The 24,619-nt window shown below is 38.2% G+C and overlaps 1 non-coding gene across 1 annotated transcript; it reads right to left on the reverse strand.

Moving 5' to 3' along the window:
* Positions 1 to 8,290: 8,290 nt before the first annotated feature.
* On the reverse strand, positions 8,291 to 8,396 carry LOC121988078. Its single transcript, XR_006113840.1, has one exon. It is a non-coding gene; the product is annotated as a small nucleolar RNA R71 (small nucleolar RNA).
* Between the last annotated feature and the right edge of the window lie 16,223 nt (positions 8,397 to 24,619).

Consider the following 24,619-nt stretch of genomic DNA (forward strand, 5'->3'; position numbering starts at 1 on the left):
CATATTTGATCGAGGTGCCTCAATGATATTTTTTTTAAAAAAATCTCAAGGCACCTCTAATGCATTGGAGGAGCCTAGGGCGCGCATGAATCCGTAAGTATGGTCCGCATCATATTCTTGGTGTAGTTGGCACCAATGGTAAAATATGAGTTTTGATGAATGACAAATGGATTAAAGTTAGGTGTTGTGTGATCTAACATTTCTACCAAGTATACAGGACTTAACTGGTCTAACACCATGCTGAAATTCAACTAGGTCTGAAGGACCTGATAGTTGGTGTGAAAACCTTGCCAAAACAATTGCCTTTGTCTGGACTTCAGATTCTTAAATTAGTGCATCAAAATAAGTTTGGAAGAAAAACATAAAAATACAGTGATCAAGTTAAGTTGTCTTTTTTCACTAAATATCTAACTGGACAATATTACTTAACTTGACTAACCAAGTAAAAGCTACTATCTTCTGGTAGTTAGTTAGTAACTAAAGGTTAGATATCTAAAAATAATTTTTAGATGAATATTATGTTTAAAGTAATATCAGGTTAAGGGGGAGGATATACTTAAAAATGTTTTGAAATTCACTTTGAAAAACCTTCTTTGAAAAGATTTTTAAAAATTCATGCAAAAGCTTTATGTTTTGAAAATAACTTATACATTTTTGAAAAATATCCTTGAAATTACTTGAAACTTTTATTCAAAACTTGCTTTAATCATTACTTTGAAAAACCCTTGCAAAATGTTGTGTCACGACTTTTAACTTTGTCAAACTTTGTTTGAAACATATTTTTGAAAATGCTTCACATAGCTATTTTGCTTAATTTCTTTGAACATGTGGTGTGATGTGTATAGAATATATTTATTTTTATGCATATTTTAAAACATATTCACTTGCTTATGTTCGATGCATTTTCACCCCTATTTGTCATATTTTCAGCATTATTACACTCTTTATTAGAGATCTACTTTTGTTTCATTTTCTGGCAATAGGACACATTTTTGGAGCAAAAACGGTGTGAAACGCGCTTTGGAGAGACAAAATAAGCAAAGCAGAGTTTTGGTTGTGTGAAACTACACTACCGTATCCCTTCTCTCGTGGTCAAACAACACACGACCATGCCATTGGTCCAGAGAAGAGGAAGCACACGACCATGCTAAAAGGCATGACTATGCAATTTATCTCGATAGGAGGAAGAACCTGGCCATGCTAAAAGGCATGGCCATGTCCAGTAACTAGAGAAGAAGAAGACCATGGCTGTGCCAAAAGCCACGGTCGTGCCTCTTCAAGCATAACGACAGCAGAGTCTAGACATGCCAATGAGGCACGACCATGGCACGGGTCATACCCAGGCCTGTGTCATGCTCTATTTAATGGGAGTTCTTCCCCTTCTTCAAGGGAGAAAGGTTCTCTTGGGAGACCATCTTGGTTCCGATCTACACCCTCTTCGCATTATGTTCGATGAGCCAAAGTTGTTTTCATCATTTCCTATACTTCAGAAGCAAAGGATTAGATCTGAAGATCACTCGACGTATCAGATAAACTTCTTCTCCCTTCTTCTTCTAGATTGGGTTTTGTGCTTTCAATTTCATTGTCTTTGGATTCTTTCTTTCTTGGTATGGAGTAGATCGCATTGTTCTAGAATTAAAGGAGTAATTGTGATGTGGGATTGATGTTAACTCTTGAATTTGCCAATTTCTTTCTATATGACATTTCTTATGCATTGTAATCATTCGATTAAATGTGTGTGTGATGTGTTTGTACTTAATTCTCATATTTAATTGAGTGATTGTGTTGATTTGTTCACCTCGTAGAGGGGATGCTTTAGATCTATGATTAGGGGCTCTAGTGACAAGGGTAACCCTTTAACCGAACATCTAGAGTATCGCCTTGAAAGGGGGAGCAATTCTCTACAAGGAGGTGTAGAATTAGGCTTATTGGGTTGCTTCTATGTTCATACTATCTAGTGTTTAGTGCATTCTTGTGGATGTATGACCAGGGGGCCTATAAGAAAAAAGCTGATAGACAATGCTTTAAAAGCGTTGGCTATGTGGCTGAAAAAACGTTGTTAAAAGCACTGTTGTTAAAAGTCTTTTCAAAGACAACGCTTTAAAAGCATTGTCATTTGTAGCAAAGACAATACTTTTGCAATGCTTTAAAAATAATACTTTTACAACACTTTGCGTTGTCTTTTTGAAATAAAAAAAAATAAAAAAATCATATTTGTTTTTCTATTTATAAAATCATTGTTTTTATATTTACAAAACCATTGTTTTTCTTTTACCTTGCTATAGAAATGAAATCAACCATAACTTAACAAAAAGGAAAGTAAGTTACAATCTTTCAACAAGACATAAAAATCATGACATTATATATATATATATATATATATATATATATATATATATATATATATATATATATAACAGAGATAGATACACAGTGTACATAAAAATCAAGTACATAGTTTCCAAAATAATGATATATTACTATCAAAATGATTCAAACAAGATTAGAAGATAATTGACATATCCAGATTCAAAGATAGTTTCCAAAATGATAGATACATTGATTAACACAAACATTAACCAGACATCATCCAAATTTGAAGATAATTGACATGTGAAACCAATCCATCTTCAGTTGAAACATCCACCTATCCATCTTCAGTTGATACCTCCATTCAACATTGACCTTCCAATTCTGGCAAAAAATAATTGAAATGAAAGGAATTGAGAGTATATATAGAACACTGACCTTTAGTTGGATACTTTCACTAACTTTTGAAAGTACAAATTTTACAGTAGGAATTGAGGCATCCTAAAACACTTGATTAAATTGACATAACAACCTGAAATAAACAAACAAAAAGCATAAGTCATGATTGGTAAATAACCATATATTTCTTATTTTGCAAGGATAATCTTATCAATCAAGATTCTTTGAAGATGCTAAACAATTGTGCATGTTTCTACCAACCATTATGATAAGATGATAAAGAAGTGATCATTAATATATGAACTATTAAGTTATAGTTAAAAAGAGTGGGTGATATGACTTTATTTATCCAAAAACTTTGCATAATAAAACTCTGTTGGATATTTCTTTAGTTCTCTAGCTTTGCTCTGAACTTGAAGAAGGCGTTCATCTAAATATGTTACATTGGAATCTCTATCTAGCATTATTTCATAGATTTCCAAATTTAAATAAAAAATAAGATAATTCATTCAATGTCCTTTTATTATAACAATTTAATTTAAGGTAAAATACGAATGTGAGTTGTGATAAGACACTTAAAAGATAGAGAGCAAGGTTTATTAAATTTGGTTGTCATAAATACCTTGCATGGCATTAACTAGTTGCTAGATATCATAAGATAAAAGTGAGAATGCCAATATGGAATGTAGAGTAGCATATCTCCACCAAATGCCAATAAGTTATAAAACATTGAAAACATTGTCATATTGTTAACATATAAATGCTTACTAAGAAATGAGTAATGAATCACCGCAAGAAAACACCATCCATACCTCACTAGGAGATGGCCTCGCAGCACGCAAAGCAAAAGTAAATGAAAGTGAGCTCAGTTGAAATCGAGAGAGAAAGAATGTGAGAGATTTTGTCAGTAAGCTTTGCAATTTAACTTACTTCCATAGAACCTCTTGAAAAATCTCGTCCTCTGGCTTGATATATATTATAGAGTCCCTAAAATCAACATCACAATTCATGTTTGCTTTGCTTTGTTTCATGGTTTTGCTTCGAGGTTGAGAACAAAAAAGGAATCTAAAAATCATGCTAGAACTAGCATGAATGAAAACATATGGCTATTGAGAAGATCCCTGACAAAAAATAGTGGCTTGTACACACTACTTGAGAGGCATCGCTTACAATGACCATAGCTATTACTATTTCATGAGAAAAAGAATACTAATCATTTGTTTCACTCAAAATTTATTTGAATTAAGATATGACAATAATGGAACTAAAAATAAAAAAAAATTCAGAAAAAAGCCATCACTTATAAAATTCAACATTCAAACGCTAAAACCTCATTTAACTTTAGTTCACTCAGTTTGAGAAAATGATTCTATGCCTATTTTTAATAATCCAAAAAAGTATACATCCATAATATGATGTAAGTGTTGGTGCAATTGACCTCTAGGGTTTCGATGTTTGACAATATGACCAAGGGTTGATCTAAATAAGACTTGATGTTTGGGAGATAGAAGTCTAGTCATGACTAGATGACTAGCAAAGGTAAGTTCTAACCAAATGTTAGGCAAGGTGGAAGTCCCGGTGAGTGAAGCCGGGCCCTAGTGAGTGAAGCTAGGTGGTGGAAGTCCCGGTGAGTGAAGCCAGGCCCTAGTGAGTGAAGCTAGGTGGGGGAAGTCCCGGTGAGTGAAGCCAGACCCTAGTGAGTGAAGCTAGGTAGTGAAAGTCCTGGTGAGTGAAGCCAGGCCCTAGTGAGTGAAGCTAGGTGGAGGAAGTCTTGGTGAGTGAAGCAAGACCCTAGTGAGTGAAGCTAGGTGGAGGAAGTCTTGGTGAGTGAAGCCAGGCAATGAAAATCCTAGTGAGTGAATCTAGGCAACCTTAGGGAGGTAACTCTAGGTTTACTGTACTATTTTTGTCTACTGTGCTAACTCAGTGTTGCTAGGTCGATGGGCTAACCGGGTAGCTGGCACGAAATCCAGACGGGTTGATGGACTGACCGAACGTCTGACAGGTAAGTTAAGGTAAGTCACTGTAGGGGGCTGATTGTGAGGACGTGCTCTCGGGAAGGGAACTTTGGCGCTGATCCAACTTAGAATCATTTCAGAACTCTAAGTTGAGATCTTGACTAGATTCCGGTCTCGGTGAGACGGAATCTAATTAATATTTGTTCCTTATATAAATCATGCTAACACTTTGTTTTGCAGTGTTGTATAATTTGCATTCAGCCTTAGACTAACGTTTTCTTGCAAGTAGCTGAAAAATGGAGGTTCGGGCACCCGGAAGGGATCCGGGCGCCCGGGATGCAAACTTTATCCCCATCGCACATCGCCACATGGAGCGCTCTAGCTGGTTGGACTACGTCACAGTCCATGCGCTCGGAAGGGATCCGGGCTCCCGGAGCCTCCTATATAAGGAGGGTGAGCCCTGGATCAAAGAACAACTCACGACTATGTCTTCTAACGCTTGCAATCCTGTGCTGTGCTCCTACGACGAAGCTTCTCTGGCAACGTGCTGATTTCTTTTTCCTTACTTGTTGTCGGTATTTCATTTATTTTAGCATTTTTGTACTTCAAATTTTGTAATCATCTTTTCGAACTGCTAGTGGATTGTCCAATGAAAGTACTCGATGAGTGCGAGCCTTGGAGTAGGAGTCGACCAAGACTCCGAACCAAGTAAAACGGTTCTTGTTAGCGTTGTAATTCTACTTTTCCGCTGCTTACTCTACGATTAATTTTTTTCGATCGATATTTATCTCCCCCCTCCCTCTATCGACTTTCACAATCCAACAGTAAGCACATCGTTGTCAATGAGTGTTATCTTGTGAAATCATCAACAAGATCAATGGTGACATTTAGTTTCCAATATGAAATCCATTTAACATAACTCATCATTGGTTTCAATTTGCTTGTCATCTTTTGCCTTAGATAACAATAAGAAAGTTCTGGTAAAAGCAAGAAGTATGAAAAGTAGTAGGTATGTATGGAATCTAATAAAATTTATGCCAGGAAGGCAAGAAAAGGAATAAGATTAGAATAAAATGAACCAAAGCATTTAACAAGACAAATTGGTAGCAGAAGAATCGCGATAACTTATAGGAAAGGGCATGAAGAGTAATGAAATAGATTAGTAGAACTTGAAATGTTGATTCTTCCTCTTCGAAACTCTTGGAACTTCCAACCAAACTCTTCTTTTTACCAGAAACATGCCATAAATTGAGCTTGTGATCAAGGAACAATTGCACAAGGTCCTCCAGCTATGTATATCTCTATGGCACTAACTAATTCCTTTAATCAAAAACCAATTTTCAAAAGCCTAATAGTATTCACTTCAATCATACCCTAAGCAACAAGAAACATGCCATAAACTGAGTTTAAGTTAACACAACAAAATCTAGCAAAGGCTTGAACTTCTTGTTTGAAACTAGGAAATGATTTCCTGTGAAGCAAGGCTTAATCAATCCCTTGTGAATGACAATGTCCCGGACAACATACCTGGGCATCAACCTCTTCTCCAAGATCAACGATAGAACATTTGGATTTGCCACTATGTGCTCCGATGTCCATGCCAGCTTCAAATTTGAGAACCAGAACTAGAAAAGATTCAAATTTTCTTGCCTATCAAATTCATCGAAGTCTAATGTTTCTCCCTAAAACCTGTAAAATTAAGTGCAAAGACAAATCTAAGCAAAAGTACTCACCTTGTAAGGTGATCTTGGCACCTTCCTCGGTGCCCCAGGGTGGAAATGCAAGAACCCTAGAAGCCCATCCTCAAACTACGTTGCAAGGGATCGTTGGGGCACGTCAACCTTGTACTGAAATATATTGCTACTGGGATTCAAAAACATCGACGAAGACGAAGAGGACATCGAGGTAGACGAGGAAACCCTCCCAACCACCCCCGGTAAGAGGTCGAGCATGGCGGCCTGATCTACTCCAAAGAGGACAATCCTTAGGGGAGAAGTGTAGGCTTGAGATCTGTCCCCCCTTTTGGTGTCAGACAAGGCGGCAGAAGGCGGAGATGAAATGCCAAGAGGGCGAAGTTGGATCCGACGTGGCTCTGATGAATCAACGCTATAGACGGTGAGGGAGGGGTGAGATTGGCAAGCGAAGAACTCATAGAAGGCTCCCAGACGAGGGGTGGCTTGGCCAGCGATGAGGATGACGGAGGCTTCGGTTTTGGCGGGCGAAGATGAGTGTTGGAAACTAGGTTTTCGTGGAGTTTTTTCAAATGAGAGTTTTGTGTGGAGTAGACTTGTTAAAAAAATAGTTGTTGCATATATTAAAAAAAGTTGATAGACAACGCTTTTTGAAAAGTGTTGTCTTTGGCCCCAAAAAAAACACCAATAGACAACATTAGGTGAAAAAATGTTGTCTTTAATAAAAAATATAAAATATAGACAACACTTTTCACTAAAAGTGTTGTAAAAGAAAAAAAGACAACATTTTTTTTTAAAAAAAAAACATTGTCTTTTAAGTATTGTGAAATCACAATTTTCTTGTAGTGAGGCTTAGGGGTAATTATTGGACCAAACTTCATAGAAATTATTTCTATTAGGTAGCATTGGATATCAATAGAAATGACACTTCGACATGACCACCGTGGGCAAGTATCGACAACGAAATGTTCCTCCTACATGTGCATAGGAATAGAGAATGGGTAATCGGTGATCCTTAGTCCATTGATTAGAATCACAATAAAACTGAACCCCTAGAACATTTCTCAAACCAAGTTCCTCAACCAACTCTCTCTTTCTCTCTCAACCTCTCTCTCTTTATTCCTCTTTCTCTCAATCTACTTCTTTAGTACAAGATTCTCAACCAATGTTCGTTTAGATAATTTGTCGTGAGTAATTACTAGTGCTTATAACCAGTTCTCGTGAGATCGATAATCTTTTATTACTTGACGACAAACGTGCACTTGCGGACTGTACCACGTCAAGTTTTTGGCGCCATTACTGGAAACTACATTTATAACATTAGTTGATAATCACTTGAGTTAGACTAGACATTATTTTCTATTTATGTAAATATTTTTGCACTTTTATTTTTCATATATCTTGCATTTTTTTACTTTATTTATGTCATTTTCTTCCTGTACGTTAATTCAACACTTTGATTTTTTGTTTTCTCATTTGAACATAATTTTGAATTCTACATTGTAAATTCTTGTTGCTAAGATTTACGATTTCAGTTAGCAAGTTAATTAATCAAATAAAAATGGTTCAAAGGCCTCTAAAAGACTGTGGCTCCCAAGTCAGCAAGAGAATTGAGTCCTATTGTGCTACAAGAAAGTCACGCTCCCAACTTCGTTCTTGATCCAACATTTATTTTAGAAATTCAAGAAGATCAATTTAGGGGGTTAGATACAGAAAGTCCTTCCTCACACTTGATGTAATTTTATAGGTATTGTAACACGATGAAGTACGAAGGGATCTCTTCAGATTTGATTATATTGATGGTTTTCCCTTTTAGTCTCAGAGATACTGCAAAAGTATGACTTAATACTTTGCAACCCAAAAGTATCAAAACTTGGAATGAACTCAAGAGTAAGTCTGTGAACAAATATTTTTCTTCAAAGAAGACAACTCAACTCAGGAATCAAATCCTGCATTTCAAACAACAAGAAGGGGAAATGTTATGCCAAGCATGGGACAGATTCTTAAATATTTTATACCAATGCCCACATCATGGGATTGAGGACTGGTTGGCAATCAGTACATTTTATATAGCGATATTCTTCTAGAAAAAATTTTTTGCTACACTGGGCTGCTGGAGGTTCTTTGCTTAATAAAAGTCTGAATGAAGCATGTGAAGTGATCGACCGGATAGTAGCAAATATCAATGAATGGTCAAGAGAAAACCAAATGACTCTCTCATTTAGAAGTCCAGAGGTAAAAAGGATGGAGATAAAGCTGCCAAGAAAGGGGGAACCAAGTCAAGAGAGTAGTGGAACCCAAAGCACTTCAGAAGAAGACATTCATCTTTATCGTAAGGATCTCACAATGATATTACCTTGGTGTAGTGGAACATTGACATAGATGTTGGGTCGTATGACGTCTTCAATGAATTTATCTACGGATATAGATAGTGGAAATTCTTTAAGAGAAGATAGAAGTAATAGTGATTGTTTGCCCCTATCAATGTTAGAGGATCCCTTAGAAGAAAGTTTGAGTTATGGAGAAGAAGAAGAGGATGAGAAAAAAGTTCTTGGACCAGTATCAGAGTATGAACAAATAAAGATAATTGAGCAGAATTCTATTGTACCTGAAATTTTAGCACCTCAAGTGGAACTGAAACCTTTATCATCTAACCTTAGATACGAATTTCTTAGGCCAAATTCCACATTTTCTATGATAATTAATGCAAATCTGACTGAGATGGAAACTGAGAAACTAATTAGAGAACTAAGCTTGCATAGGAAAGTAATTAGGTACAACATTGATGACAACAAAGGGATCAATTCTTCTTTATGCATGCATAAAATCTTATTAGAAAGCTCAGTTGAACATCAAAGGAGATTAAACCTCAACATGAAGGAGGTGGTTCAAAAAGAGGTATTGAAATTATTAGATGAAAGGATCATATATCAAATTTTTGACAGTGAATGAGTAAATCTAGTGCATGTAGTTCCAAAAAAGGGTGGAATGACGGTAATAAAAAATGAAAGCAATGAATTGATCCCAGCCAGAATAGTTACCGAATGGTATATGTGCATTGATTATTAAAGTTAAACAAGGAGACAAGAAAGAATCATTTTTCCCTTCCCTTAATTGACTAGCTGTTTGAGAGGCTTGCTAACATTCTTATTTCTACTATATGGATGGGTATTCCGGATTTTATCAGATTCTAATACATTCCCATGATCAGGAGAAGGCCACTTTTACATGCCCTTATGGAACTTTCGCTTATCGACGAATGCCTTTTGGATTGTGTAATGTGTTGGTTCCTTGGCGGCTGGCTAGAGGGGGATGAATAGCCATACAAATAAAAGTGAACCTTCCTCCAACTTTTACAGCTTAATTAAACTTAACACTTTCATAAACAAAAATAAGAGATTAAAAAAGAAGAGGTACGATGGATTTAGTTGGTTACAATCGGGGAGGTTGTTAATCCAAGGAGGTTGAAACCGCACAAACTCTCCTTTAGGTGAAGAAACCTCTTTACAACAATTAAAGCACTCAATTACAGAACCAGACTGAAATGAAATTAATCACAAGTGTTCTATTTTACTTTCTAGGACCAGGGCTATATTTATAGCCCTGGTCGGGGCGCCTGGAAGAGTTCCAAGTGCCTAGGAAAGGATAAACTTTTATCCCTTTCGTAATGAAATGCGTCATATCGCATTCCAGATAAAAGCTTGCTCCGAGCGCCTGGACTGAGTCCAGGCGCTCAGACCCAAGTTAACTTCATGTTAACTATTTGGTCTGGGTTCTTCCACTCCAGCTCCACTTGCTTAGGTCCGGATCTTCCGCTCTGACTCCATCTCCGCTTGGGTGATCTCGGCCATCCGGAATAGGGCTCACCCGAACTCAACTTCCGACCTTGGAGCAAACTTTTGCTCCGACTTCTCATCCCTCTAAAATGCATCACGCCTCCTTCTCGTCCACCCGCTTACTCTTCAGTGGCACCTCCTACCTCGGATGCACCGAGCCCATCGGTTCTCTCCTGTGCCATCCTTCTCACCAGCTGTATCTTTCGCTCGACTTCCTATGCTCCTAAGTTCCTGCACACTTAGACACGAGAGTTAAATACCAACAGGACCTAACTTGGTTGACCATATCAAAACTACCACGTGGTACTTACAATCTCCCCCTTTTTGACGTGAACAAACCCCAAGTTATGTTAGGGTAAACTACAAATTTAGCAGTTATAAAATAACAGTTCAAATTTTGAAAGTAAAAAAAATTTACAAGTACAAAATTGTACTACCCTTCCTCTAGACTTAATCTTTACTCCTCCTCCTTTTGATTACATAAAAAATAGGATACCTTTAAAGACATTACTTGGAAGGTCTAACACAAAAGTCTAAGAGAAAAATTAAAGTTTAAGTTTGGATTTATCAATGTAAATTAAAAAAAAATAACACATATAAGTCAGATAATATAAAGTTAAAATTATCATAAAAAAATTTAACATTCAGAAAAATTTAATATTTTTACAGATAAAGTTATTTTTCTCAGAAAAATTAACTTCTAAATAATTTCTAAAAAAATTTGAAAAATTATTTTTATAACAACTAATTGCTTGCTTACTAGTTAATCAATTAAATATTTATTTCAATAATTGACTTCTATACTGTAGCGATGCACTAGATCTTCTTAGATATTGGAGCAACAACCACTTTCTAGAAAAAATCTTTTAAAGAAATTAAATATTTAACTTTCTATCTTAAAGTCAAAAATTAATTAATCGAAGTATGATTTTGGAACCCAAAATAAGTTCCTTATTATAGGGTTAATCAAAAAAATTTTGGGAATGTATTTCTGGGATATTTTTCTAATTTGGCTCTTGTGGTATTTGAGATGTCAATTAAGTCCTGAATATTTTTAAAAATTAGATGGAATAAAAGTTGAGCATGTATGACTTTTCAAATTTTTATATTTTCTTTTTCAATTTTTCAATTTTTATTTCATTAAAATCTTCTAATCGACAAGATATAACTAAGATTGATTTTAGCTCTTTCTTTTCCTTTTCTAACTTACAACAGTTTTTCGATAATATTTTTACGAATTGAAATAACTTTTTAGAAGGAAGAGTCTGTAGGGGATCGGTGGTCGGCTTGAAGGGGGGTTGGATAGACGGCGTCCCCAAATCGATTGATCTTCCTACACTTGTTAGTATGCGCAGCGGAATATACAAATCAAACAAGCTAAAGGAAATTAAACTAAAGACAAGAAAGAATGCAAACCAAGCTACACGATCATTTACGTGGTTCGGAGATAAAGCTCCTACTCCACGGCGTGTCCTTGAGGTGGACGATCCCTATCCGTCGGTGGATTACTCCTCGGCAAACTCCGGCTATCTCAAGTCGCTCCTTGTGGGTGAAGAAACCTCACCACAATACCAACCAAGACTCTTGAGACTAGTAGAGTACTAATTAGGGTTTACCACCACTAATTTCGTCAACTATAACCAAGCTTCCAACCTTTGGTTATATAGGCCGTGGGTTGAAAACCCCGCCTACCAGTCGACTGCCAAAACATGCAGTCGACTGCCCTCTGTGAAAATTCGACCGTTACATCCCAACGGCTCGATACCAGTCGACTGCTAAAACTTGCAGTCGACTGCTAAAACATGCAGTCGACTGATCCACACTAATCGAACGAACAGAACCATTCTGTTCACACCCAGTCGACTGCGCGGTCGACTGCACCAGTCGACTGCTAAAACAAGCAGTCGATTGCTCAGTAGCGCTACAGTACTGCTACAGTAACGCTACAGTAAAATCCTAAAACTAAGATTTTACTTCGAGTACAATCTCTCGTGCACTCATACCCTCACCCTTATGACTCACTTGATGCTTCTTTGTAGCCTTGACCTCTTGCCTTCAAGCCTACTTCCTTTGTCTCTCGTCCCTCGGATGCATTCAAGCCCGAGGCTCGTCCCCAATGCCATCCTTCGCGTATGCCTCAAAGTCACTTCCCTCGGCCCTTATCCTTGCTGCCTTGTCCACGGCCCCTCGGATGCTTCATCCTTCACTGGACCCGAAGCCGTCAACCTGAGTTACATGTGTATCCTGCAGTCCTGCACAACTCAAGTACACATATCAAATAACAAGGGTGAATCTAACTTAAATCCTTTGTCCAAACACCAAAACACATGGTCGCACGGACCATTGGGATTGATCCAACAATCTCCCCCTTTTTGATGTTTGGCAATACGTTTAAGTTAGGGAAAACAATAGCAAATAAATATGCTAAAACAAATGGACTTACATTGCCAAGGCTACACACTTGGACTTACACCGCCGAAATATAAATGCAAACATGCATTGGAATCTATTCCAAGGCTCCCCCTGCACCTATGATCCCCATTGAGCTAGGAATTTTCCCACAGGGATTTTTAAGAACCTATCTCAAGGCTCCCCCTACGCAAAGACACTAAGGTTTTCCCAACTAAACCTTACTTCTCCCCTTTACCTAACATCCAAAAAGATTTCGAGCAATATCCCAATTGTTGAAAACTTATCATCCAACTGATCCTAAACTCATGTATTTATCCCCCATTGATCCCATACATCTATACGAGCTGACCCAGTCAAAATCCAGTGCTGAAAACACTTTCAGACTGGCATTAGTCGACTGCAAGAAGTACCAGTCGACTGCCCCCATGAAAACGAGCTTACAGAGACATTTTGTGCTCAAAAACATTGTTACCAGTCGACTGATAACTGTACCAGTTGACTGGTACACTATTTATGCAAAAATTAGCCTTTTCTGGATAACTTCAGAAATGCGCCAGAAATTCTACAGACCTCCAAAAATTCTCAAATTTTTTGGAGAGGTCTATTTTATCAATGTCTACTTGGAAAAAATATATATAAAAATATATTTATCATAAATCACAAGATTGAAACAAAACACAAAACTAGTTAAAAAGTTCAATTGGACCTTGACCTAAAGTCCTAGTTTTGGCTTCCTCTTGATGTATTTGCCCATACTAACCCACAATGCATCCCTAGCATTGGTTTATATAACATCTATACATCCAAAACCAATTATCATGCTATATGACCCCAATGTTATATTTTCAAGCATGAAACACAACTCAATTGTGCCAAAACCCTAGGTTTGAGACTCAAGTCCGTCTCCAAACCATTTGGCACATTTCATGACCCAATCTAGACTCCCAAGTAGTACCCATTTGAGATCCATTTTCCATGGGTCCCAACTTGACTCTTAGAGCTCCCCCTAGAGCTCTTAACCTTAGCAACCTCCATAGGTGACTCATCCACAATGGCTAGGCCACATTGGTGCACCTCCGGTGACACTTGGCCTACAAACCTAACTTTCTTAACCTTGGACAATTTGTCCTTGGTTAATTTTTCCTTACCTTTAAATGACTTTCCCTTGCCATTTATTGACTTCTCCTTGCTATAGTCATATGCAACCCTAGCATAAGACTTTCCCTTAGCTTTGGAGGACTCTCCCTTGCCATGATCATTTGCCACCCTAACATATGATCTCTTATTAGCCTTGGAGGGACTAGATCAGTATCCCAAGCCCGATCTATCATGGTTGGGTCTTTGGCTACCCAACATCATATTTAATTCCTTAGATCCAACATTGAATCTCTTAAGGAATTGTTCTAACTTATCAAGTTTTCCTCTTAAGGCTTGATTCTCCTTCTCTAGGTTCCTAACCCTAGAGTTAATTTGTCCAAATTGGACATTCCTAGACCTACCCTTTCTAGGCATATGTCTCCCCTTCTTGGAATTAATGCCTTGGGTCTCCTTAGGTTTAACATTTCTAGATTTTTTATGAATGAGTCTCCTAGGGTTTTGATCTACAATTACCCTACTCCTATCATAATATTTGAAACCAAAATTTTGCATGGGCATATAATGATTAACATTATTTTTCCTAACATGCATGGAGGAATTTAAATTTGACTTCAAATTTAAATTAGGGTTTACCTTACCCTTTACCTTTGGAGCTCCCCCTTGACATGAGCCTCCATTCTTCCTCCACTTCTTTTCTCACATCCTTAAATGCCCCAACTTTTTGAGCTCTCTCTTCCTTGGGCATTTGGTGTGTTAGTGCCCTATTTCACCATAAGTGAAGCATCTAATGTGCTTCTTCTCCTTCTTCTTCTTGGCACCATCATTCCTACAACCCAAATTAGTATCTAAAATAATTTGAGTGGGTTTAGGGGTTACCTTCTTACCCATTGGACATCTACTTTTGTAGTGTCCCCTTTCATTGCATCTGAAGCACACAATGTGATCTTTTGACTTTGCTTCGGTGGAGGTGCTCACTAGGTTGACTTCTTCCAAGATTTATTCTTCTTCTTCTTCACTTGTCTTGGATTCTTCTTCAACCTTTGAACATGTAGATGCTATATCTTCCTCATCCACACTTGTGGATGGCCTTTCTTCATCCTTTTCCTCAAATGCGACCAAGTTCACTTCCTCTTCTTCTTTTGATGTTGAGTTGGTCTCCACATCTGATTGATCCTTCTCTACTTGAGCTTCTTCATCCGTTTCTTCGGATTTTTCCTCCTCTTGTGTAGACAAAGGTTCTTCCCATGGAACCTTCTTTATCTTGCTCCACAAATCATGGGCGTTCTCATATTCACCTATACGACTCATCATGTCATTAGGTAAAATATCAATTAAAATCGATATTACCTTTGAATTTGCCTTTGACCATGAGGTTTGCTCCTCCGTCCAATGACGCGGTCAGAGTCGCTTTCCCTTCTTGTCCTTCGGAACTTCGAACGGCTTTTTGACCACCATCATGGTGTCCCAATCCGTATTGAAGAAGACCTCCATCTTCATCATCCAATATGTGAAGTCTCATAAGCCTCCGCCTTCAAACTTTAGCGGTTCTATCAAGCCAGTCATCTTTACTTCCTCGGCGGTTAGTCCAACAGAGAGCGGCCTCGCTCTGATACCACTTGTAGGACATCGGTGGTCGCCTTGAAGGGGGGTTGGATAGACGGCGTCCCCAAATCGATTGATCTTCCTACACTTGTTAGTATGCGCAGCGGAATATACAAAACAAACAAGCTAAAGGAAATTAAACTAAAGATAAGAAAGAATGCAAACCAAGCTACACGATCATTTACGTGGTTTGGAGATAAAGCTCCTACTCCATGGTGTGTCCTTGAGGTGGACGATCCCTATCCATCGGTGGATTACTCCTCGGCAAACTTCGGCTATCTCAAGTCGCTCCTTGTGGGTGGAGAAACCTCACCACAACACCAACTAAGACTCTTGAGACTAGTAGACTACTAATTAGGTTTTACCACCACTAATTTCGTCAACTATAACCAAGCTTCCAACCTTTGGTTATATAGGTCGCGGGTTGAAAACCCCGCCTACCAATCGACTGCCAAAACATGCAGTCGACTGCCCTCTGTGGAAATTCGACCGTTACATCCCAAAGGCTCGATACCAGTCGACTGCTAAAACTTGCAGTCGACTGGTGCAGTCGACTGCTAAAACATGCAGTCGACTGATCCACACTAATCGAACGAACAGAACCATTCTGTTCGCACCCAGTCGACTGCGCGGTCGACTGCACCAGTTGACTTCTAAAATATGCAGTCAATTGCTACATTAGCGCTATAGTACTGCTACAGTATTGCTACAATAACGCTACAGTAAAACCCTAAAACTAGGATTTTACTCCGAGTACAATCTCTCGTGCACTCGTACCCTCACCCTTATGACTCACTTGACGCTTCTTTGCAGCCTTGACCTCTTGCCTTCAAGCCTACTTCCTTTGACTCTCATCCCTCGGATGCATTCAAGCCTGCGACTCGTCCCCAATGCCATCCTTCGCGTATGCCTCGAAGTCGCTTCTATCGGCCCTTGTCCTTGCTGCCTTGTCTAGGGTACCCTCGGATCTCCATCCTTCACTGGACCCGAAGTCGTCAACCTGAGTTACATGTATATCCTGCAGTTCTGCACAACTCAAGTACACATATCAAATAACAAGGGTGAACCTAACTTAAATCCTTTGCCCAAACACCAAAACACATGGTCGCACGGACTATTGGGATTGCTCCAACAGAGTCCGTACTTAACTTACCTTGTTGATCCTGCAATCTCCCCCTGAAGCTTTCTTCCTATGTTGCTCCCCCTTCATCGATGCTCATTTTCGATGAGCTTGCTGTATCTTCGTCTTCTTGGTGACTTGCTACTAGCGCAAGTCTGGAGAGGGCTTCTATCTCTGATTCGGATGACGTATCATCCCACATCGTCTTTAGATTATACTTGGGTTGGGCTAACTTCTTGTTCTTTTCCTTATCCTTGTCTTTGCTATTCAATTTTGGGCAATTATTTTTGATATACCCTTCTTCATTGCAGTGGTAGCATCTTACTTTCTTTTTTCCTTTTTTACCCTGCACTTGATTAAATTTATTATATTTAAATAATTTTTTAAATTTTCTTACCATTAATGTTGTTTTTCCATCATCAAGTGATGTCTCAAAATTTGGTTCGTCCGTTTTAGCTTTTAAGGTAATGTTTTGCTTCGGTTCTTTCTTTAGACTTGCACATCTTGACTCATGAATTTTAAAGTTAAAAAAAAAATCTAAAGTTCTTACCTCTAAATCCTTAGAGATGAAATACACATCTACTAAGGCCGACCATTATGGAGTCCTAGAAAATGCGTTAAGTGCATACCTTAGCAATCTCGGTTGATTACCTTTTCTTTGAGATTCGTGAGTCCAGTGATGAGCTCCTTGATTCTTGAGTGGAGGTGTGCAACAGTTTCGCCTTCTTCTAATTGGAGGTTGTTGATATGGTTCCGGAGCAGGTCCCGTCTCGCTAGTTTTGCTTCTGAGGTCCCTTCGTGTAGTTCTAGGAATTTCTCCCAGAGCTCCTTGGCTGACTTATAGGCTCTGATCTGGTTGACTTCTTGAGGCGGTAAGACACTCAACAAATGGAACTCTGCTTTGCCGTTTGCCACGAAGTCGACTCACTCCTTCTTCGTCCATTGATATCTTCTTAGTCTTTCGAAGCTACAAAATCATATTTCATAATTATTAATAATTCAAAATCTATTTTAAAAAATACCTCCATTTTTTTCTTCCAGCTCACGAATTCTCCCTTGAACTTTGGTGGGTTGATGCTCGGTCCGACCATCTTGTGTACTTCGTTTGGCGGCTAGTTCTCTTGAAGTGAACCCGCTCTGATATCACTTATTGGTCCCTTGGCGGCCAGCTAGAAGGGGTGAATAGCTCTGCAAACAAAAACGAGCCTTAACTTAACACTTGCATAAACAAAAATAAAATATTAAAAAAGAAGAGGCACGACAGATTTACTTGGTTACAACCAGGGAGGTTGTTAATCTAAGGAGGTTGAAAGCACACTAAACTCTCCTTCAGGAGGAGAAGCCTCTTTACAGCAATTAAAGCAGTAAATTACAGAACCAGACTGAAAAGAAATTAATCACAAGTGTTCTGCTTTAACTTTTGGTACCAGGGCTGTATTTATAGCCCTGGTCGGGGAGACTGGAAGGGTTCCAGGTACCTGGGAGGGGATAAACTTTTATTCCCGTCGCAACGAAATGTGTCACGTCGCATTCCGGATAAAAACTTGCTCTAGGCGCCCAGACCCAAGTTAACTTCATGTTAACTATTTGGTCTAGGTTCTTCCACTCCAGCTTCGCTTGCTTGGGTCTGGGTCTTCTGCTTCGACTCTGCTTGGGTGATATCGACCATTCGGAATAGGTCTCACCCAAACACAACTTCTGGCCTTCGAGCAAACTTTCGTTCCGACTTCTTGTCCCTTGGAAACATCACGAACCTCCTTCTCGTCTGCCCGCGTAAGCCTGTCGGCTCTTCTTGTGCCATCCTTCTCACTAGCTGCGTCTTTTGCTCAACTTCCTGTGCTCCTAAGTTCCTGCACACTTAGACACGGGGGTTAAATACTAGCAGGATCTAACTTTACTTCGCTGACACATCAAAACTACCACGAGGTACTTACATAATGCTCTCGCCACTTTCCAACGTTGTATGATGGCTGTCTTCTTAGATATGGTAGAGAATATAGTGGAGGTATTTATGAATGATTTCTCAGTGTATGGAACTAGTTTCAACTGATGTTTAGTCAATCTATCCAAACCTCTAGAGATGTGAAAAAGTGAATTTGGTTCTTAATTGGGAGAAGTGACACTTTATGGTAAAAGAGGGAATAGTACTGGGACATAAAAGTTATGAACATGGAATAGAAGTTGATCATGTAAAAGTAGAAGCTATTGATAAACTTCCCCCACCAATGAATGTGAAGGGAGTACAGAGCTTCTTGGGTCACACAAGATTTTATCAAAGATTTATAAAGGATAGGGGGTGTAAATGAGCCGAGCCGAACTCTTAAATGTTTGAGTTTGGCTCGTTTGTAATCGAGTCGAGCTCGAGCTTTATTTAACGAATATATTCATGGCTCATGAGGTTATTCGAGTCTTTATCGAGCCTAAACGAGCTTAATAAATATAAATTATAAATTTAAATATTCATTAAAAACTAAATTATATATTTAGAGAAAATTATAATATTTTTATTAAAATTTATAATTTTATTCTAATAAATAAATTTAATATATTTTTCTATATGTTTCATAAATAGAGTGTAAAATCTATAAATTCAATATCAAAATTATTATTTTTTTTATTTAAAAGTTGATTCATGAGCTTAACAAACATGTTCATAAGCTAACGAGCCGAATATTGTGAAGCTTGAACTTAGTTTGTTTATCTTAACGAACCTCATTAAACGAGCTTTTATTGAATCAAACTTCGAATAGCTCATGAGCAGTTTGGTTCATTTACACCCCTAATAAAGGATTTCTAAAAAATTTCTAAGCCACCGACTAACATTTTAATTAAGGATGCAGAATTTTGTTTTGATAAGAATTGCTTGGAAGCTTTTGAGAAAATCAAACGAGCACTTACTACCGCCTTAGTGATTCAAGCACCAAATTGGAAACTTCCGTTTGTAATAATGTATGATGCTAACAATTTTGCAGTAGGAGCAGTATTGGGGTAGAGGAAGAATAATTTTTAAGAATTAAATCTAAGATTTGCCAAAAAAAATTTAAAAATTATTTTAAAGATTTTTAATTTTAAAAATTTGATTTTAGTTAAGAAATTCATAAAAAATTATTTAACAGTAAAAAAATCTTGAATTTTTTTTACCAATAGATAACATAAATTTTTAGCTCAGAAAAAATTTAAGCAAAAAATAACTAAATAGAAAGGCTATGAAAACTCATTTTGTAAATAATGTTAATATTAAACAAATTAATCTTTAGCAATAAAAAAAATCTAATGAGTCAAAATAGATTTTGGAATCCAAAATAAATTTTTACTTACTGAATTTGTCAAGTATTTTCATGAAATGTCATATTTTAATACTTTTGCAAGTTGACTCCTATAATTTCTCAAATAACAATTAAGTCTTCTAAAATATCTTGTAGAAGTATTCAAAAATCAATTTGAATTTCTAGAAAAATTTCTAACTCTAGTTTTTTTAGTTTCCACTAATTCTTTTAATTTAGCATTTCCATCGTTAACTTTTTCAAGTTCTAAGCATGGATTTTCTAATTTTGTTTCTAACATTAATTTTTCTTTTCTTTTTTCAAGAATCTTGTTTCTAGATTTGCATAATGATCCGGATAACATTTTTATTGTATCATACAATTTATCAAAAGGTAAGAATCATACCTCATTTACTATGTCGGACTCGTCAGTAGATGCTCCCCCTTCATTATAGCTCTTCTCCGAAGAGCTTTTGTCTTCAAATAGGTGGTTGGCCTTTAGCGCTAGTCCGTCGTATTCCTTGGTTTCGGATTCTTCTGATGATGATTCGCTCCATGTCGCTTTGAGGTTTCTTTATTTTGATCTTCTTGACCCTTTGCCCTTTTCTTTACTTTTCAATTTTGGACAGTTGTTTTTAATATGCCCTTCATCGTAGTTGTAGCACTTTAATTTTCTTCGACTCCATAGAAACTTCTTAGCCCATGTCTTATCAAAATTATTAGATTTAAAAAACTTTTTAAATTTTCTTACCATATAAGCCTCTTAATTTTCGTTGAGGGATGACTCTGAATCTGACTCGATCTTTTTGGCTTTTACTGCTACATTCTATTTCGGTTCCTTTTCTTTTCTGAGTTCTATACATTGAGATTCATGAAGTTCTAAAGTTGTAAACAAAATTTCTAAAGTACTCACCTTGAGATCCTTGGATATATAGTAGGAGTCTATAATTGATGTCCATTCTAGGGTTATTAGAAATGCGTTTAATGTGTACGTTAGTGAATCTTTGTTCATTATTGTTTCTCTAAGGTTGTTGAGCCCGGTGATTACCTTTTTAACTTTGTGTGTAGTTATACGATTGTTTCTCCTTCTTTTAGTCGTAAGTTGGTTAGTTGATTTTGGAATAGGTTCCGTCTTGCTAGTTTGACCTCCGAGGTTTTTTCATATAGCTCTAGGAACTTTTCCTAGAGTTCTTTTTACAGAGTTATATGCACCAATCGGATTGACTTCCTAAGGTGGTAGTATGATTATAAGATGGAATTTTGCTTTGTCATTGGCATGAAGTCAGTCTGCTGCTTTTTGTTCCAGAGTTGCTCTTCTTTTTCTTCACCATTCTCGTCCTTGGGTGCTTCAAAATCATATTTAATTGTTAAAAGAATATCAAAGTTGGTTTTAAAATATACTTCCATTCAGCGCTTCCAAAGTGCGAACTCCCCTTTGAACTTTGGTGGATGAATGCATGATCTAACTATTTTCTTATTACTCTCGAATTTCGGTGGATGAATGCTTGATCTAGACATTTTCTTATTGGTTTAGTTGGCGGTTAGTCATTTTAAGGTGTCTGGGCTTTGATACCACTTGTATGATCGGGTGGACCAACTAGAGAGAGGTGAATAGTTTGTAAACAAGAATTCAATCTCTTGCTTCTAGCTTAGCAAGGATACACACATTAATTAAACAAAAAATAATAACATAAAATAAAATAAGAGCCAAAAGTTTACTTGGTTACAATCTGGGTAGTTGTTAATCTAAGACAATTGAAAGTACTAAAGAAACTCCTTATTCGACAAAGGTCGGAGGTAGAGAAGCCCCTTACAGCAGTTGAATTCTTATAGTTAATTACTAAAGTTAAGAACATGTGTGTTATTTACAACTGACTCTAGGGTGTTATTTATAGCTCATATGTCAAATTGATTATTTTGCTGACGTGGCGATTCAGGGGGCCTCGGTTGACTAGGGACACCTCTAATTGGATGAAGTTTGCCAACATTCGACTGATCTAGCTGAATGGAGGCACCTCAGTTTATCGGAGGCGTCTCAGTTCCAATGAAGGCACCTTAGTTCAATTGGAGGTGCTTCAGTTCGGCTGACGTGGACTTGGTTACTTATCTCCGCAGTAACAACTCCAAGCTCACTCGAAGGTGGCTCGATTGATCTAAGGTTTCTCAGCTACTATTCATCTGAGGCACTTCCAATCAACTGAGGTGCCTCAAGTCTTTAAAGTAGCAGGGCACCTTAAGTCAATCGAAGGGGCCTCGAATGGTCAACTTTCAAGTTGACCATTTTCTGACCCTGTTCACTTGGGTGATGCTCCGATTGTCCAGAGTTGAGCTCACTCGAATTCAACTCTAGCCTTCTCCTCAAGCAAGCTTTCTCTAAGCTTCTCATCCCTCATATGTGCCATATGTATTTTTTTTTGCTCCACCGGTGTACTCTTCCGTGGCACATCGCCCCTCGGATGTACTCAGTCCATTGACTCCCTTTCCATGCTATCCTTCTAGTTTACTATATCTTTCACTCGACTATTTATATTCCTAAGTTTCTACATACTTAGATACAAGATATTAAATATACACAAGACCAACTTAACTCGATCGATCAATATCAAAGCTAATTCGGGGTACTTATTAAGTCTAGGCAAGGGAAGTTCTAATTGAGGCTAGGCAAGGAAGTTCTGGTCAGATGGACTAGGCAGAAATATTTGACAGATCAAGGACATCGGGCAGGAAGTCCTGGGGGTCGAGAATACTAGAAGGAAAATCTAGACGGGTCATGGAATGAAGTGGTAAGTCCCGAGGGTCAAGATTAGTTGTGCAAAAGTCCAAAATAGGTCAGGTGGACCAAGGTTTGACACCAGGTAAACTTTCCTAAGTGAAGTGGTGAGAACGCTCTCGGAAAGAGAGTAGTAGGTGTCAGTCCAACCTAAGGTTTCATGGGAGACCTAAAGTTGAGACTAGACAACTCGGAGAGTTGTCAATCATACTGATTACTATATATCCGTGCTAACATTGTGATGCAGGAGCTAAGTATAGAAACTGACCAGAAAAGGAACTCTGGGCGCACTTAGTGCATCCAGGTGTCCTGGTTGCCCGAAGTCCAGCTCCGTGTCCAGATGAGATGGCACTCCCTAGTTGGTCTCAGCATCTGGGCACCCTAAGCAGATCCAGACATATGGGAAGGGATAACATGACACGGGTAAAGCTTCGACCAGCTGCTGCCTCATCAACCGATCAGGCGCTCTGAAGGGATCCTAGCGCTTGGAGTGGCCAAGTTAGCAACCAAGTTGGATCAGATTGGAGTTGCTGGAGGCACCCTATACCGATCCAAGAGCTTAGATCACTCTGTAAAAGAAGCCTAGAAAAACACCTTCAACATCATCTGTTTAACTCTTCAAGTGCTCCATGACGCTCTCGGAACTCCGACACTTTGCTGCGCTCAAGCCTCAAAGACAAGACAACGACACGACACCGCTACGAGCTCAACCAAGCCTAGACTTGGGTAAAATCTAGTTGGTTTTTTTTTCTATTACTCTTGCTTCTTCTTGTGTTAAATACTCTAAGGGTCGGTAGGTTTGTTACCAAACCTTTCACTTGTAAAAGAAGCGAGCCTTCTTCTCTTTAGGGAAGAAGGCTGATAGTGATTGCCCACCGAAACAATCAAACTAATTTCGGGCCTTGGAGTAGTAGCCACTGGGCTGCGACCTAATTAACCAAACCTTTCACTTGTAAAAGAAGCGAGCCTTCTTCTCTTTAGGGAAGAAGGTTGATAGTGATTGCCCACCGAAATAGTCAAACTAATTTCGGGCCTTGGAGTAGTAGCCACTGGGTTGCGACCTAATTAAAAACTGCCATGTCTCTATCTTTTGTGTTTTAGTTTCCCGCTTCCACAACTTTATTTTTGAACGATTTCTGAACGAGTATGAAGCGCGCTATTCACCCACCCTAGCACTTTCTTGATCCAACATGAGTAACTTTAAATTCTATATCATACTGATTACATGTAACAAATGTAGGGAAGTATTTTTTTGACGGTTCTATGCAATCGGAAGGGAGTTTGGGCGATTGGGTGGGAATAACTCTCGACTGACGAAGTATGGAGGTTCCAAGTGATCGAAGTGAGGAGCGGGGCGACCGTAGCTTTTGGGCGACCAAAGATGACTTCCAAGCAACTAGAGACGACTTCCAGGCGACCGATAGTGATGAGATCCAGTGATCAAGGCAAGTCAGTCTAGATGGGATTTGACCAAGCTCCAGCGACGGGAGGTTATCCAGTCGATCAAAGACCATGGACGATGTTATCCATCAGATATAATTTGTAGCAATGCCAGTAACTTCCAAGCGACCGGAGGGGTTCCAGTAGACTGAATACTAGCTACATCATTGTTGACCAGAGCTCTATAAATAGGAGCCCAAGCCAGAGGTTTCGATATTAATCTATTTTCATCTCGCTACTCTACTCATGCTGTGCTCCTGGGTCCGCTCTCACGACACATTGTGACTTTGCATCTTACTTTGATCGACAACTCTATGTAAAAGTTTCTAATTTATTTTGTTGTCATACATTCTTGTGTATACTTTGAAATCAATTGTTTTTAGATTCTTTTTGAAGTTTCTCCACCGCTGAGGCTTTCCGAAAAGGACAGATTAGAAATAAGAATCGACATTTTTGTTGTTGTGCGTGTCTATATTTGCTTAGTTCGTGCTTAATCTCTTCATGTTTCTTGTGATCAAAATCTAAGTCGTGCATACTTAAGTCTACTTAGGTATTAGAGTTAATTGTTGATGCAATATCAAATGGTCAAGTTTGATGAAGTGGTCTTGATGTGTTTAAAAAGAGTTTGAGTTAGGTTAATATTGTGTTTACTAATTTATTTGTCAAATGTACAGGTGTAAAAGACTTGAGAGGTTACTATCAATGTGGTGGTTGAAAAGT

Source organism: Zingiber officinale, chromosome 5B (genome assembly GCF_018446385.1).
Source record: "Zingiber officinale cultivar Zhangliang chromosome 5B, Zo_v1.1, whole genome shotgun sequence".
Classification (NCBI taxonomy): domain Eukaryota; kingdom Viridiplantae; phylum Streptophyta; class Magnoliopsida; order Zingiberales; family Zingiberaceae; genus Zingiber; species Zingiber officinale.